This window comes from Prionailurus bengalensis, chromosome B1 (genome assembly GCF_016509475.1).
Source record: "Prionailurus bengalensis isolate Pbe53 chromosome B1, Fcat_Pben_1.1_paternal_pri, whole genome shotgun sequence".
In the NCBI taxonomy this organism is placed as follows: Eukaryota; Metazoa; Chordata; class Mammalia; order Carnivora; family Felidae; genus Prionailurus; species Prionailurus bengalensis.
Genome location: NC_057344.1, coordinates 191025819 through 191041018, shown reverse-complemented (window position 1 = coordinate 191041018; position 15200 = coordinate 191025819). Strand labels below are relative to the sequence as shown.

At 37.9% G+C, this 15200-nt stretch overlaps 1 non-coding gene across 1 annotated transcript; it reads right to left on the bottom strand.

Annotated features, from left to right (window-relative positions):
• Nucleotides 1-213: 213 nt before the first annotated feature.
• On the bottom strand, nt 214-318 carry LOC122479276. The gene has a single exon (XR_006296321.1). It is a non-coding gene; the product is annotated as a U6 spliceosomal RNA (small nuclear RNA).
• Between the last annotated feature and the right edge of the window lie 14882 nt (nt 319-15200).

Sequence of the window (15200 nt, the reverse complement as noted above, 5' to 3'; positions counted from 1 at the left end):
ATTTAGTCCTCCTCTGACTTGACCTGCCAGTATCACTTGACTGTCACCCCATCCTTCATCTTTATTTACTTTCTTCCTTTGCCCTGACTCTCATCACGTCACTTCTATCTCATGGGCCTTTCTTCCTCAATCTTCTTTCCTGGTTTATTCTCTTCCTTCCAGTCGCTTAAAGTAGGAGTGTCCCAGGGCATAATCTCTAGGACTCTTTCTTGGTAGTCACTGATGACTATCAAATATCAATCTCTGTCATCCTTAAAAAGGGGACGTACTAATCTTCTCTATTTCATTCCAGTTTTAGTGTACGTACTGCCAAAGTGAGTGATCAAATGTCTGTCTCTGGAATGACAATCTTACCTAACTCCAGACTCATACACAGAACTGCCCACTTGATGTCTATATATGTGTCTAATTGGCATTTCAAACTTAACATCCCACAAACCAAATTCTTAATTTCTGTCACTTCTGCTCACTGCCAAATCTGCTTGTTTAGTTTCCTGAACAAAAATTTTGGAATCATTCTTGACTGCTCTATTTATCTTGCACTGTACAGTTAATCCATTAACAAAATGTGTTATCTCTACCTTAGAAACATATCCAGAATATGACTCCTTCTTTTCACTTTCATATTTAACTTCCCTGGTCTAAGTGCTTTACTCTTATGTCAGGATTATTTATCCAGCCTCCTAACTAATTCATCTAGTTTTACTTTTATCTGCCCTATATTCTTAATACAGCAAGAAGAGTGACCCTCTTAAAATTTAAGTCAGATCATGACTCCAATAATAAACCTGTAATAAATACTGTTATGGCTATCTATTACTGCATAACAAATTAAAGTATCATGGTTTTTAACAATGTTTTTTTTATTATCTCTCCTGAATCTCTGTGTTGACTGGTCTTAGCTGAGTGGCTCTGATTGGGTTTTTTTATGCAAGTGCTGAATGCTAACAGATAGTGACTGGGGATGAAGTCATCTGAAAGCTTGATGGGCTGGATGTTCAAGGTAACTCATTCACCTGGCTGGCAGTAGATGCTGGCAGTTGACTGGGAGCTCAGCTAGCTGTCAATCAGATTGCCTGTCATGGTTTCTCCACATGGGTTGGGCTTCTCAGAGTATGATGCCCTCCAAGAATTAGTATTCCAAATAACAGGAAGCAGAGGCTGCCAGTCTGTAAAGACCTGAGCCCAGAAACTGGCATAGAGCCACTTTTGTTGTGTTCTGTTAGTCAAAGCAGTTATAAATCCCACCCAGTTTCAAAGGAAGGGACCTACTCCCTACCTCCGTGGAAGGCACATCAAAGATTTGGAGATGATTCTTAATCTGTTGCAGTGCCCATTTCATTTACTGTAAAAGGAAATATTCTTATGGTGGTCTTCAAATAGCTACTTAATGAAAACTCTGGTTACTTCTCTCATCTCATGATCTCCTCTTCTGCTAACTTCCCATTTTTCCACTAGGCTTCAGCTATGCTCACCTCCTGGCTATTCCTCAAAGTTTTAATGTTTGCAATTTTCTTTTTTCGTATCCTTCGGGTATTTATATAGCCACATGGCTGATCCTTCTTTTAATCTCTGTTCATGTGTAACCTTCTCAGTGAGGTCTTCCCTGACAATCCTCTTTATATATACATTTATTTGTTGTCTGTCTGTCATCACTAGAAAGTAAGATCCAAAGGATAAGGATTTTTTCTGTTTTACTTACTGCTGCATCTGTTGTGTCTAGAATAGTTCTTGGAACATTGAGGAAGCTCAATGATTATTTTGAATGAGGGAACATATGCCATATTAATTTAATTCCTCCTAGTAGTTTTATTGCATTCAATCACAGTAATTTAGGATTTTGCCTACTTGAGTCACTTTGACTTCATTAAAGAACTGTTCATGGAAGGGATGCTCATCCTCCAACTGCTTGATCACACTCAGCGAACAACTCTTGTTATTTGGCATTTATAACACTGACTTGTTCTGGGGTTTCTATTTACTCAGTTAAACATCCGACTTCGGCTCAGGTCATGATCTCACAGATCGTGAGCTCGAGCCCTGTATTGGACTCTTTGCTGACAGCTCAGAGCCTGGAGCCTGCTTTGGATTCTGTCTCCATTTCTCTCTGTTCCTCCCCCATCCTCTCAAATATAAACATTTAAAAAAACTTAAAAAAGAAGATTGGCTTATTCTGAAATATTGACAATGATAAAATGAAATCTCATTAAAGAGCAAACATTGTAGTAAAAGATCAAAAATTCACTCTCCAATACCACCTTGGAATTTGAAAAATCCAAATAGTTGAAATGCTTGTGTGTGGTATTTTAAAGTCTACAAGCTTATTACAAGGATTTATATATACATAGATTTAAATCAGGCTAATTCGGGCTAAATGTTATCAGCTCAGAAGCCATCCACTGAAGACTTTCAGTTTCTCTTGATCTTTCAGTCAATCCAGACTTTTTCTGTCCATCCAGTAATATTCCCTCCAGCATACAAATCAGGGCCTTAATAGGTGAGCACTCACTTTAAGCCTTAATTTGTAAGGCCTTCCTAAGATTTCTCACAAGCTCAGCCTGATGTAAAACTGCAAGATATAAAGAAATTATTGAATTGCCATGGACAAGGGTCATTATTAAAAATTGTTAATTCCCCAGTTAATTAATTCAAATTCTATTGTGGTTGTTGCTAATCATTTTTCAAAGCTATGCTGTCAATACATCATTGTTTAGAGCATGCTCATAGTTAACTTACTGATGGTGTAGCTAGAATATGGAACTCAAAGTGAAGTTTTCCAAAGGGACTTTTGCCTGAATGAAATTTGACCCTCGATGAGATTTCAGCACTACATATCAAAGGAATTAAAGAGGAAGTTTCTAGTAAAAATATGTTATTGAAGACAGTCATTGGGCCCTTAGCAACAGGGGCAGCTGAACCCAGGAAATGCATCCTGCATTTTTATCTGTGGATCAGCATAGAACAGCAACCCCTGCTCCAATTGTGAAAGGTTACACCATTGCGGAGGCAGAGTGCAAGTTCCGCAGGAAAAAAGGGTGACCCTGCAAAGAATGTCATTCAAAATTGGTTTGAAGGATGCCCAGAAACCATCTAGTGGGTCAAGTCTCCTGATATCAGGAGATGATTATTCACCTGGCAGCAAATTTCAAGAACTATTTCATATTCTGTAGGTCAATAAGCTTCAGGATCCTGCATTGATTACGATAATTACAATTTTGTTAACCTTTATCGAGGACTTACTCTGTGCCAGAGCAATCACTAAATACAGGTATTATGTCACTGATCCAAAAACAACATCAGGCGCTTTAACTTTTCCTTCTGACACATATTAACCTACCCATATCAGTCCGTCCTCACTACAAGCACCAGGCAGCATTGTTTTTCACCTAGAGTATTTCAGTAGTTTCCAGGTGGCTTTCCCTGCCTCTGTTCTCATAGCTTAATTACTTCTCCATACAAGACAGACATGGTCACAATCTGTTGTGGCCCCTGCCTATCAGATTAGCTTAATTTCATACTACTCTCCCCCTCAGTTTCTTTATTCTATTTGTATCAGTCTTTTGGTAGTTCCTTGAATGTGATTTTCCTTGTTGGGACTCATAGACACTTTCATCTAGCAAGCATAATTTTCAACTTATTCTCACCCCTGTTACCTAGCATGGTCCTATTTTTCGTTTCTCCAAGTCCCAATCTTCTTGTTAGGCACTTCCTTAAATTATATCTCTTTTTCATAGCACTTACTGTAATTGAATGTAAAAAGTCCATTTTGTAGTTTTGTTTTGTTTTGTTTTGTTTCATCTTGTATCCACTAGAATGTAAGTTTCATGAGGGCAGGAGCCACATCCTTTTGTGAATTTCTTATATCCTTAGTAAATAAAGAGCTACATGCCAGGCACTAGTGCTAGATATAAGTGACAGAAATAATGGACTTTTATGCCCATATTATTAGGAGAAATTGATATTTTGAAAGAGAAGCCTCACTTTCACAAAGAAGATATAACATATAAAAAATGGATGAAAGAGAATGCTTGGGAAGCACACCTCCCTAACATTATCGTCAATATTAGTTCATAATGATGCCCTTAAAAGAGGGTGACTGTGGAAACCAAGAGTCATTCCACATGTATATGCAAGTTCGATATCAGTTCACTTTAAAAGGAGAACTGTTTCTTCTTCTCTAATTAGATAGATATATAGACAGATAGATAGATGATAGATAGATAGGACAAAGATTAATGATTGTCCATACCAACTAGACTTTTTTGATGCCTTTGGCTGTGTCACTTGCTTAATATTTTCCTTAATATGTTTTCTTTCCTCAGCTGAATGTACTACTCTCCTCTGTTTTTCTTGGACTTGCTTCCCTGACCTACCATTCTCAGTTTCTTCTCTAACGTTGTGGGCTTTCCATGTTTTGTCCATAGTCTTTTTTTTTTAACATATTTTCTACTCATTTTATCCAACATTCTACATTGACTGGACTTTAATCACTAAAAAGTTAGAGCTAAAATAATTATAGTTTGTTCTTTCTTTTAAGTCAGCATCTCCTCAGATTCATCACATCCTATTCAAAGCATCTGTAAATGTTCATTGGGTTGGCAACTTGGAATAAAATGGAGAAGATCTGTGCCCTCACTGATTTATAAAAGAGCACAGGAAATATTGCAAGCCAATAAATATAAATATCTAATAAAAAGTAATAGATCATGATTATGAAGAGAAATGCATAATATGTTATGAGGAAGGAAAACCCAGGAGACATAAATTTAACTGGGGTCAAAGATAACCTTCATGATAAAGAGGATGTTCAGCTCATTACTGAAGGCAGATACTCTTTAGGCATGCCAAGAACATGAAAAAGAGAAATCTGGCCCAAGGACTATAAAAGGGATGTCTGAGGATGAACAGGAGTTGTTGGGCTAGGAAGACAAATCCTAAAAGGCCTTTGGTTCACAAAATCTCCAGTCATCAGTTAATTAAACTGGAACATCTGAGATGGCACATAAGGGAGGCAGGATACTTTATGACCAGGAGAGAGGTATGACCCTTTAGGAGTTATGAGATCTCCATGGTCCTAAAGGAAATGTGGAGCTCTGAATGTGGACAAATCTAGTGCCCTTGAGGTGGCAGGAACTCTGATGGGGATAACAGGTGGGGACCTGAATGGACCAGGTACTAATTGCCACAGCCTGTTGGGAAGTTTTTTGTAGTCCAGCTTGACATTGAAAGGTTGAGATTACTAAAAGAATTGTTGAGGTATATTCTAGGAAAAAATCCACTATGATAGTGATTGGTGAGCTACACCATGAGCCATATTCAGCCCATTGTCTATTTTTTAACACATAGTCTTAGTGAACACAACCACACTCCTTTGAATTATCTATAGCTGCTTTCATGCTATAGTAGAAGATTTGAATTGTTGCAACAGATACAGTATGGCACACAAAGCTTAAAATACTGTCTGTTTCTGGGGTGCTTGGGTGGCTCAGTTGGTTACGCATCCGACCTTGGCCCAGGTCATGATCCCTTGCTTTGTGGGTTCGAGCCCTGTGTCAGTCTCTGTGCTGACAGCTCGGAGCCTGGAGTGTGCTTCAGATTCTGTGTCTCCCTCTCTCTCTGCCCCTCCCCTGCTTGCACTCTGTCTCCCAAAAGTAAATAAATATTTTTTTTAAAAATACTGTTTCCTTTCAAAAGAAATTTCTGAGCACTGCTCTCATCCTTACTTCCTGTGCCTTCTGTCTGGGTTGTCCTTTATGTCATCTTTTTGACCAATAAGACTCCAAATCATCCTTCATGACACAGCCCAAGTGTCACCTTGACTGATACATTTACCTCCCCCACACCCTAGAGTTGATTACTCCTATTATTTATTGCAATGCACTTATCACACAGTATTACAATTATTATATATTTCTGCCTCCAGAAATAATAGGCTCTGAGTATTTTTAGACCAAACCCTTCTATATATGTCATATATAGTGTATCCAGTAAATAACTGGGCACAAGAAATATTTGACTAAGTAAGGGAAAGCATCAATTTTAAATAGTTCAGAGGTCCTTCACTTGAAATATGTATTTCTCCTCCTTTGATATGTCGGAGTTGAAGTATAAGTTAACATTCTACTGCACTCCTGGGTCTTTTGCAAAATGTTTTCTAACAGTTTGTTTCAGAGAGCTTGAGCGTCAACGGACTCAATTAACCCAAATGACCAGGGCGATTTTCAAGTAAAAGATTTGTTTTTGTTATTCTGTGAACTAAGTCATTTGGATACTCTTGAATTTCCATAACATACTGATATATTTGCTAATGTAATCCAGCAGTCCCTCTCTAGACATGCAATTAGAGTCCACTCCCATCTCAGCCACCATATATCAGAAACTTATTGGCCCTGAAGGTCATCAGAATTTAGCTTCAACAGAATACAGAGAAAGCAGATGTCTCTTTGTAGAGAATTACCCAAATAAATTTGTCTGAACAACAAATTGACAGAAAGCATTGTGATAATTCACAAATAGTACTCAGTTAGAAGGTGGTTTTCAAGATAACTATTTTTAGAAAAGGATTTTAACCATAAGTGTTCATTAAATTTTCTATTGATTTCAAATAGCAAATTAGTTGGAACTGATATTCATTGATCAGTGTGTGCCAACATCATCAGAATATACTTACCACATTTCCATATTTGACATAACATAATTTTTCTGCTTAGCCTCAATGAGACACTAGGGATTTCTCATAATAATTGTAGAAAAGTAGTAAAAGAGATAGTCCCCACAGAATTTCCAAGGAAAGGCTATGTCTCCCTAGGTGACAATAGAAACTCTCTTGACAGCGACCTTACAGTGTTAAGTCAAGGACCAAGAAAATGATCAGAAGTTCCTTTGAGGCCATAAATTCTGAATAATGAAACCAGTTATGTTTTCCTTGAAATGTTTATCATAAGTGTTGTGAAATAAAAAAGTAAAAATATTGGTCAAAAGAGATAAGTGAAATAGCCTGGGGGTGGATTCTTTCCAAAAGTTCATGTAGCATGAATATAATAATTCACACATCTTTCAGATGAGTGGTATTGTTTATGTACCCATTTCTCCTCACTCTAGAAACAGATAACCAGAAGCAGGGTCTTGGCCTCAATGCTGGTTATGTTCCTTGTCTAGATTTTTGTCTTCATATCACTAGATTTTCCCAGTTAGCTATGGGGTCTTTTAGATGCTTTACCCAGACAGAGACTGATCAGGACAGATTGAGAACTTGTTATTTTCATCACAATCTCTTCTTTCCCGCTCTGGCTCTTCTTGCTCTGTTTCTTCTGCCCTCTGTACCTCTAAACTAAACTTCTTTAGTGGGCTGCCCTGTGAAACTCCTCTCAGGAAAACAGTTCTTCCTTGATTACCAACCTTAAAAAGAAATTTTAGATGTAAAGGACTCCACCCTTAGTGGGATCGTCTCAATGACTTCATTGATGGCATATATCTGCCCTACTGGTGATCACACTGACTGCCTTGTTTGCCCCACCCAAGTTGGATACTGCTCTGGTCTATCTTCCCATCAACTACCACATCTATCCTTTTTGACTTTTAATATATGACATACTTAATATTTTCCCTTAGTTGGCACGATCATTCTATGAGGTACAGGTGATTAGCTCCATTTACCCATGCAGAAACCAAGGCTCAGAGAAGTTAAATGACATGTCTAAAGCCATCAGAAAATAATTATTTGCCAAAGTTAGCATCCAAACTCAGGCATAATTTGAAAACATCAAAGAGCTACAACATCAGAAACAAATTTCATATGAAAGCCTGGGTTTCCAGCTTTCATTGAATTATCAGAAGTGCATTTCATCTCATGAACTTGTAACAGCCAATTAACCAAACAGAGAGTGCTTGTGGTATCCTTTTATGGTGACCAGGTCTATGACCGTTAGCTTGAGGTTATAGAGAATTTCCATAAGGCATAGACAAGCTTCCCGTGTGAAGCTTAGAATAGTTTTGAGAATAAACAGTGGTATAAGTAACATTTGAAAATCTTGTATAAAAATGTAATCAGGTGGGGCACCTGGGTGGCTCAATCGGTTACACTTCCGACTTCACTTCAGGTCATGATCTCATGGTTCATGAGTTTGAGCCCCTCTTGGGGCCCTGTGCTGACAGCTCAGAGCCTGAAGCCTGCTTCAGATTCTGCGTCTCCCTCTTTCTCTGCCTCTTCCCCGCTTATGCTCTGTGTCTCTCTCTGTCTCTCTGTCTCTGTCTCTCTCTCTCTCAAAAAATAAATAAATAAATAAACATTTAAAAATGTAATCATGTGCTAAAATATTTGGAAGGAAAAAATAAGTGACTATCAACAATGAGTGGAAGAGGAAATGAACACTAGCCTGAGTATCAGTGAAACTCACAAGAATGAGGTAACCGAAGGGAGGCCTGTCAGTCTGGGTATTAGGAGGTGTTAATCTGGTAGATTAATCTGGGTTCCCTTGGAAGCAGATACTGAGACAAGGAGTTGACTTCAGCAGGTTTACAGAGAAATGGGCAGGTGAAACAGAGAAAGGAAGAGAGTCAGGTAAAGTAAAAACAAACAAACAAAAAAGGTGATAAACCACTCTATAGTGGCAGAATAGAAAGTTCCCGCCATGGATAGCTGGGGCTTAATCATAATGGGAATTGTGACAAACCATGTATGGCGTGCCGCACGGTTACCCGAAGTGAAGGATAAAGAAGTTGAAATATTTATTCCTAAAATCCTCATCTGCTATTAGCTATGGGCTACCCCCAAAAAGTATTAACTCTTTGACTCCGCTGGTGGCCCTTGCACAGTTGGAATTGCTGTCTGAGACTGAAAAAAACCAATGTTCTTGAGTAGCGAGTTCCAGATGTTAAAAACATTAGCCTCTAGTGGTGGAGATGAGTGCTGTGAGGGTGTGGGGGTGTCGCTGAGGGAGTCAGCAGTAGAAGGGGCCAAGAGACAAAGATTTTGGAAAAGAGAAGAGGAAAAGAAAGGAATTTTCATATGACACATGCATAAGTACACACATGGAGGTGAAGCTGCTCCAAATAGCCACTCCACTGTCATTTTACAATACGTAAACCACTTTCACATATGAAATACAACTAGAGAGGTTTATATGGGACGATGGGAAAACTAATGGGGCTAAATCTCAGGAGGTAACCTGAAGGGTAATGAGAATTGAAGTAGAATAGATCTGTGTCCTAGATGCCCTGAAAGGCAGGCCAAAACATTTGCCTTTCTCACAACAGAGAAAAGGGGGTACTGGTGGATCTGAATATGTAAGTGCTGTGATAAACGTTACATTTTAGAATGGCGTCTGACAAGCAGGCAACCATTGACTCATTTGTTGCTGGAGGTGTTTATTGATCATCCTTTATATGCCAGATGCTAAGGAAGAAGAAGGATAAAACTAAATAAGATGTATTTGTTGACACATAACAGTAATACTGTTGGGATAAATGCAAAAAAAAACAAAACCAAAGAGGCAAGTATGATGCAAATAAGGGGGGGGGGGATGGATTGGTGGCAGGAGAAACTGGTGTTCAGAACATAGATAGAAAGTATTTCCCATCCCAGTGTGAGTCCTGTGCCTTTCTCAATTAAGAAAGTATCTCTAGGAAGGCGAGAAAAGGAGGGAAGGAGTGGCAGGAATTGCTAGTTGCTCATGCTAGCAGCCTTGCTAAAACGGTCCCTATTTGTTTGGGATCGCACTGTGTCCAGCCCAGAGACGAAAGGGCAGTCAAAACCATTCCAATCCCTTTGCCGATACGTCCAGGCTCCCTTGAAACTAGAGGAGGCTGTATGAGCTAGTTATGTCCAAGAAGATATTTGCAGAAATGTAATAGGGGAGAGTGTAGTTTTCTGCGGTAAAAGTAAAGATGTTTTGTTCTTATGTTCTAAATCTTAAATGGAAAATAACCCTGAAACCTGATTCTTTGAGCTGTTCTTACAGCCACGTGCAATGACTTGGATGAAGAAAAAGAGGCAATATGATCATAACAACTGAGCAGAAGGGTGAGAAGAACCTGGAATCTTACTGACATGAAGGCTACTAAATGAGCCCTATAATCATAGGCCAATAGGAGTTCATGATGATTTGGGTCATTCTCCATAATGCTAATCAATATTTTGTTACATGTAGTCATAATTTTTCCTGTCACAATGAATGAAACACTGTATAAAAATACTGCATAAAAAATAAAATGGAGGAAGGCGATGGGCTTAGTTTCAGACATGCTTTATTTAAGGTTGTGGTGGAAAAGTGAATACGGTATAAATGGCTCAAAAATTCCACACAGGATATTTATTCTAAATTGGCCAATTGGGATTGATTCGTGTCTCATTTTTCACAAAAAGGGAGATTTCTAAGAGAATACTCAAGACACGTTGTCCTTGACTTTTCTCTGGTCAACATTTTTTCCAAAGTTATTTGGCTAATGACAAAGAAAGCATACATATCACATGTTCAGATGAATCGAATATTAGATAACTGATGGCTTGCAACAATTAACTGAGAGTCTGAAAAGATTCTAGCTAGAAAAGTAACTAAAATTTTTCAGATAAAATTGAATATCAACAAACATATAAACTTTTATACTTAGGTTTATATGACTCGAACAATGCATCTGGAAGTTATTGCTCAACAACAGTTGATGTAAAAATGGCACATGTTATTTGATTATCTTAAAACTCAACATAAATCAACTGGGTGATAGCTATTCATTCATTCACTAATTTATTCATCCAGGACTTATATAGCTAAAAGGCACAGACGTATGAAAAAATGAGACAGAAAAGAGCTTAATATGTGCTAAGGAAGATCAATAAGCAAATTACTGATTATAATGTGGCTGATGCTTTAAAGATACTATAATTTAAAGGTATACATGACACCTTTCCCTCAGTAGGTAAAGTATTTTCTGACAAACTTACTAGCAATCAGAAACATAATAAAAGTTCCCAATTCATGTGAATGATAATTGACTAATATCAAAATTCCTTAATTCATTTATCCCTCCAAATTGTTAAACACCTACTATGTGCTATGCACTGTTTTCTGTGGATCATTTTAATACTTAGAAGTCAAGAATAAGAAGTGTAGCCAGTAAGCTAGGAGTTATGTTCTCAAGAGAGAAGAGTATTTCAGGCCTAAGAAAGAGCAATTCAGAATAGAAAGCTTTATTAACTATGTGTTATGTTGGTGTGAGAGATTGATTTTAAAAAAAAGAATGAGAACTGACCACTAGATTTGGTAAGATGGCAGTAATTGGAAACTGTTGATTCAGTAAACTGGTGGGAATTAAGGAATCAAGAAGAGAATGGGACGTAAAAAAGTGAAGGAATCTGGCTTAGGAAAATGGTATTTGAAGTATATGTAGAAAGTAAAAGGTGAAGAGATAGGTAGAGAAGCAGCTGGTCTAGGGAGGGTTTTAAAAATAGACAGTATTATATACGTGTATGTACTGGTAGAAGTAATATCAGAGAAGGTGAATTTGATGATGAAAGAGGGAGAAGGGATTACTGCAAGGATAACAAGGCCTGGAGTAAGTTGGAGGGCATGAAATGACAGTCTTTCTTCATGCATATAATGACAGTTCTTCCATTTTAACAGAAAACAATGCAGAATATATGAGTTCTTCTGAAAGTGGGTTTGTAGAAAAAGTAGAAGGATAAAGAAGTGTTATTTTCTTGGTGGAAAAAAAAAGGAATTCATCTTCTGAGCTGAGGAGGTAAAGTTGAAATGTTAAAAGTTTGAGGAGAAAGAAAAGATTTAAAATAGCATTGTGTCAGGGGCACCTGGGTGGCTCAGTCGGTTGAGCATCCGAATTTGGCTCAGGTCATAATCTCACAGTTCGTGAGTTCGAGCCCCACATCAGTCTCTGCTGACAGCTCAGAGCTGGAGCCTGCTTCGCATTCTGTGTCTCCCTCTCTCTTTGCTACTCCCCTGCTCACATGCTGTCTTTCTCTCAGAAATAAATAAAGATTAAAAAAATAAAAAAAATTAAAAAAAATAGCATTGTATCAGTCAGGACATACCATGGGATGCTGAGGTAACAAATAATACCTGAGTTTCAGTGACTTAACACACAATATATTTTTCACTCATTAAAAGTGAACAGCAGGAGTTAGCAGAGAATCGACAGATTATTGATTCATCTTGATCTGTTACTGCAATCACACTGGCACAATGAGAAGGGAGCTGTTCACAGGTGTACTGACTTTAAAATGTTCTGCCTGAGCTAATTGTTATGTGGGTTATAAAATAAGTGTAGTTATATATTATAAATGAATATTTAACTTGCACAGATTCAACTAGCTGTTCTTGAATTTGGAAGTCAAGAGTGTTGACTGCACTGTATAACTCTCTTACAATAGATATAACCAATGAATCTTAGTAAACCTAGGACAAATAATTTCATAGCCATTTCCTGTTCATTAATAGTGTTTGTACTTTGTAGATAATCTTGTAAATGGAAATTTTGGATTGATTTTTCACTCTGAACATTGAGTTTATAATCTATTCTTCCTTTAGGATGCAACTGAACAGCTTGTTATCTAAATGACAATCGTATTTGTTCAAATACTTGAGTCTGCAAATCTTCAAAATAGCTTTAGTGAGAAATGGTTTTAAAAATGCATCTAGAATTCAACTTCAACAGTCTATTTTGCTCATTTCTACATACAAATGCTTACCACGGTGCAAGATGTTCATCACAGATGAACATCTGGGTTCCTCATAGATGTTGAATTCCAGAAAGTAGAAGAACTAAAGTTGTGTGTCTGTCTAATGCAGGGTACATAAAATCTATGTGGTAAAGGATCACTTACCACAGTAAACCAAGGAAGATATAGGGCCCTTTATCAGTAGAGAGTATTACAGCTAAAGGAAAGAGTAATTTATTGGAGGAATATCAGAAAGAACCCAGAAAAGAAAGAAAATCTTAATCAGTAAGAAACCCAAACTCATCTTCAGTATCTTTAGGAATTGGCTTCCAAATAGAGAAACAGAGCTAAGTGTACATAACCTGTGAGCCAATGAAAAAAGAGAATGGGAAAACCATCTAACATCATCTGAAGCATATGATTTGCAAATATCATGGAGAAAAAGAAAAGGGTGCACACTCATGCACACACACACATTATAAAAACATTTTTTTGCCAGGAAAACCACTGAGGCACAGGACAGAGGTTAATCTCTTACAGGAATCGTTAGAAACTCATTTGCCTGAACAAATTAAAACAGGATTGACCACAATGACATTTTATCTCAGCTAGCAAAGAGGTCCCAGGTAGGAAGGAGTGACCAATGGATTATCTCTTTACTCAGGTATTAATGCTTCTATGAAATGAAACTGTAGAGACCAAAGCACTACATTTCCAAATATTATCTATTCATGTATTTCACATAAAGGATTGTTTCCTTCACCTTCTCAGTGTGGGAAGAGATTCTGTGAAAATAAACAGGAAAAGGGTAGTACTTACAGAGGTAATCGCATTTGTAACAAAATCCAGCATGAGAAAACCCTATGTCTGAACAGACTTTCAAGTAACTGGTAAGAGTAGAATAGTTGGATTAAATGAATGGTGAAAAATAATTGGTAAGAGAAGTAAAAATCCCCAAATTCACTCCAATTGTTCAAAGAATCTCATATTGTAAAGTCAAGATTAAAACCAAATTGAAGAAATGAATACTTTCCATTTACATTTATCAGTAAACACGTCAAACCTGGGCATAGCCATGGGGGAGACCAGACCCATTCAGTCAGAATACCTACTACATTGATCCCCTTGAAGTGTTGGCTTCACTGCCTCAGCTGTATGTTACTAAGAGCAGAAAAATGCCCAAAGAAAGCCTACAGCTTTTCAAACAATGCTGTCATGTAGAGTCACAATATTTATATTACTCTTCTTGTCCAATAAATGCAATAAGCCACCAAGCCACCTAAGTGCACTGATGAGTCTTATATCATGCATCTATGTTCTTTCAAACCAGTCAAGCTCGTCATTTTGTTACAAATTGAATATTAATCTATTTAAGAGAGAAATGATGTAAGAAGTTGAGAAAAAAGTTTTAAATTCTGAAACTTGAGAGCTAATACTTTCAGATGCTACCTTTTGAAACATCTGCTCGGCCTCCACCTGTTTTCTCTGTTGCCACCACATTGGAACAATACAAGATTTTTTTAAACAAGAGAATAAATACATTTAAATAATAAAAATTCAAAAAGTACAAAAATGTTCTTAGCACAACCTAAACCTCCAAGGGAATGGCATCACTGTTAGTACTCGTACAGCTATCTTCCCACATCTTGAAGCCTACCATGCATTGAGCCTTAGTGTGTTCCAGGTGCTATAACAAAAACACCATACGGTGGCTGGGTTTAACAACAAGTATTTATATTTCACAATTCTGGAGTCTGGCAGGTCTAAGATCAAGGTGCTGGCAAAACCCAGTGTCCGGTGAAAGCTTGCTTCCTGTTCATAGAAAACTGTCTTCTCTCTCTGTCCTCACATGGCAGAAGGGGTAAAGGAGCTGTCTGATCCAAGCTCTGCCTTCAGGATCTAACCAACTCAAAGGTTCCCAACTCTTGATATCATCACATCGGGGGGTGGATTGCAACATATAACTTTTGGGAAGACACCAACGTTTTGTTTGTAGCACATTGGAAAACACTACTCTGAGCTAAATTACACTGGAAAAATATTAATTTCAAGTATACGGTTTGAAAGCAAACTATAAATGGTACATATGGAAGGTCTTGGGATGGAAGAGAAGCTAAGATGTAGTCCGTGGTGTTAGGTATAAAAAGTGTTCTCATGTGGGTGAGAGAAAAGCAGAAGCAAAAAGGAGATGTGACTGGCCGTCCACCAAAGCTCAACCCTGGGAGTTTGGCATTTCCAAAAATCTGTTTTGCCATTTCCCAAAGCAATATGAGGTTTGAAAATGAGATGATTGTTCCTGGAGAGGAAATGGGTGTGGGTTAGTGGTTTCCAGACAGCGGAAGGGAAAATCAGTGTGTCTCATGCCAGGGTCATGTTTTCTCAGGCTTGGGAATGTTGATAGTACTTAAGCAAAGGCAAGAAGACAACTAGATGGTTGGCCTTTCATTGTTCCTTGCTCACGTTGGCCCACAAGCAAGTTGAGATGGAGGAAGGCAGAAGGAAACGTAAAGGTGACCCATCTTTTAATCTC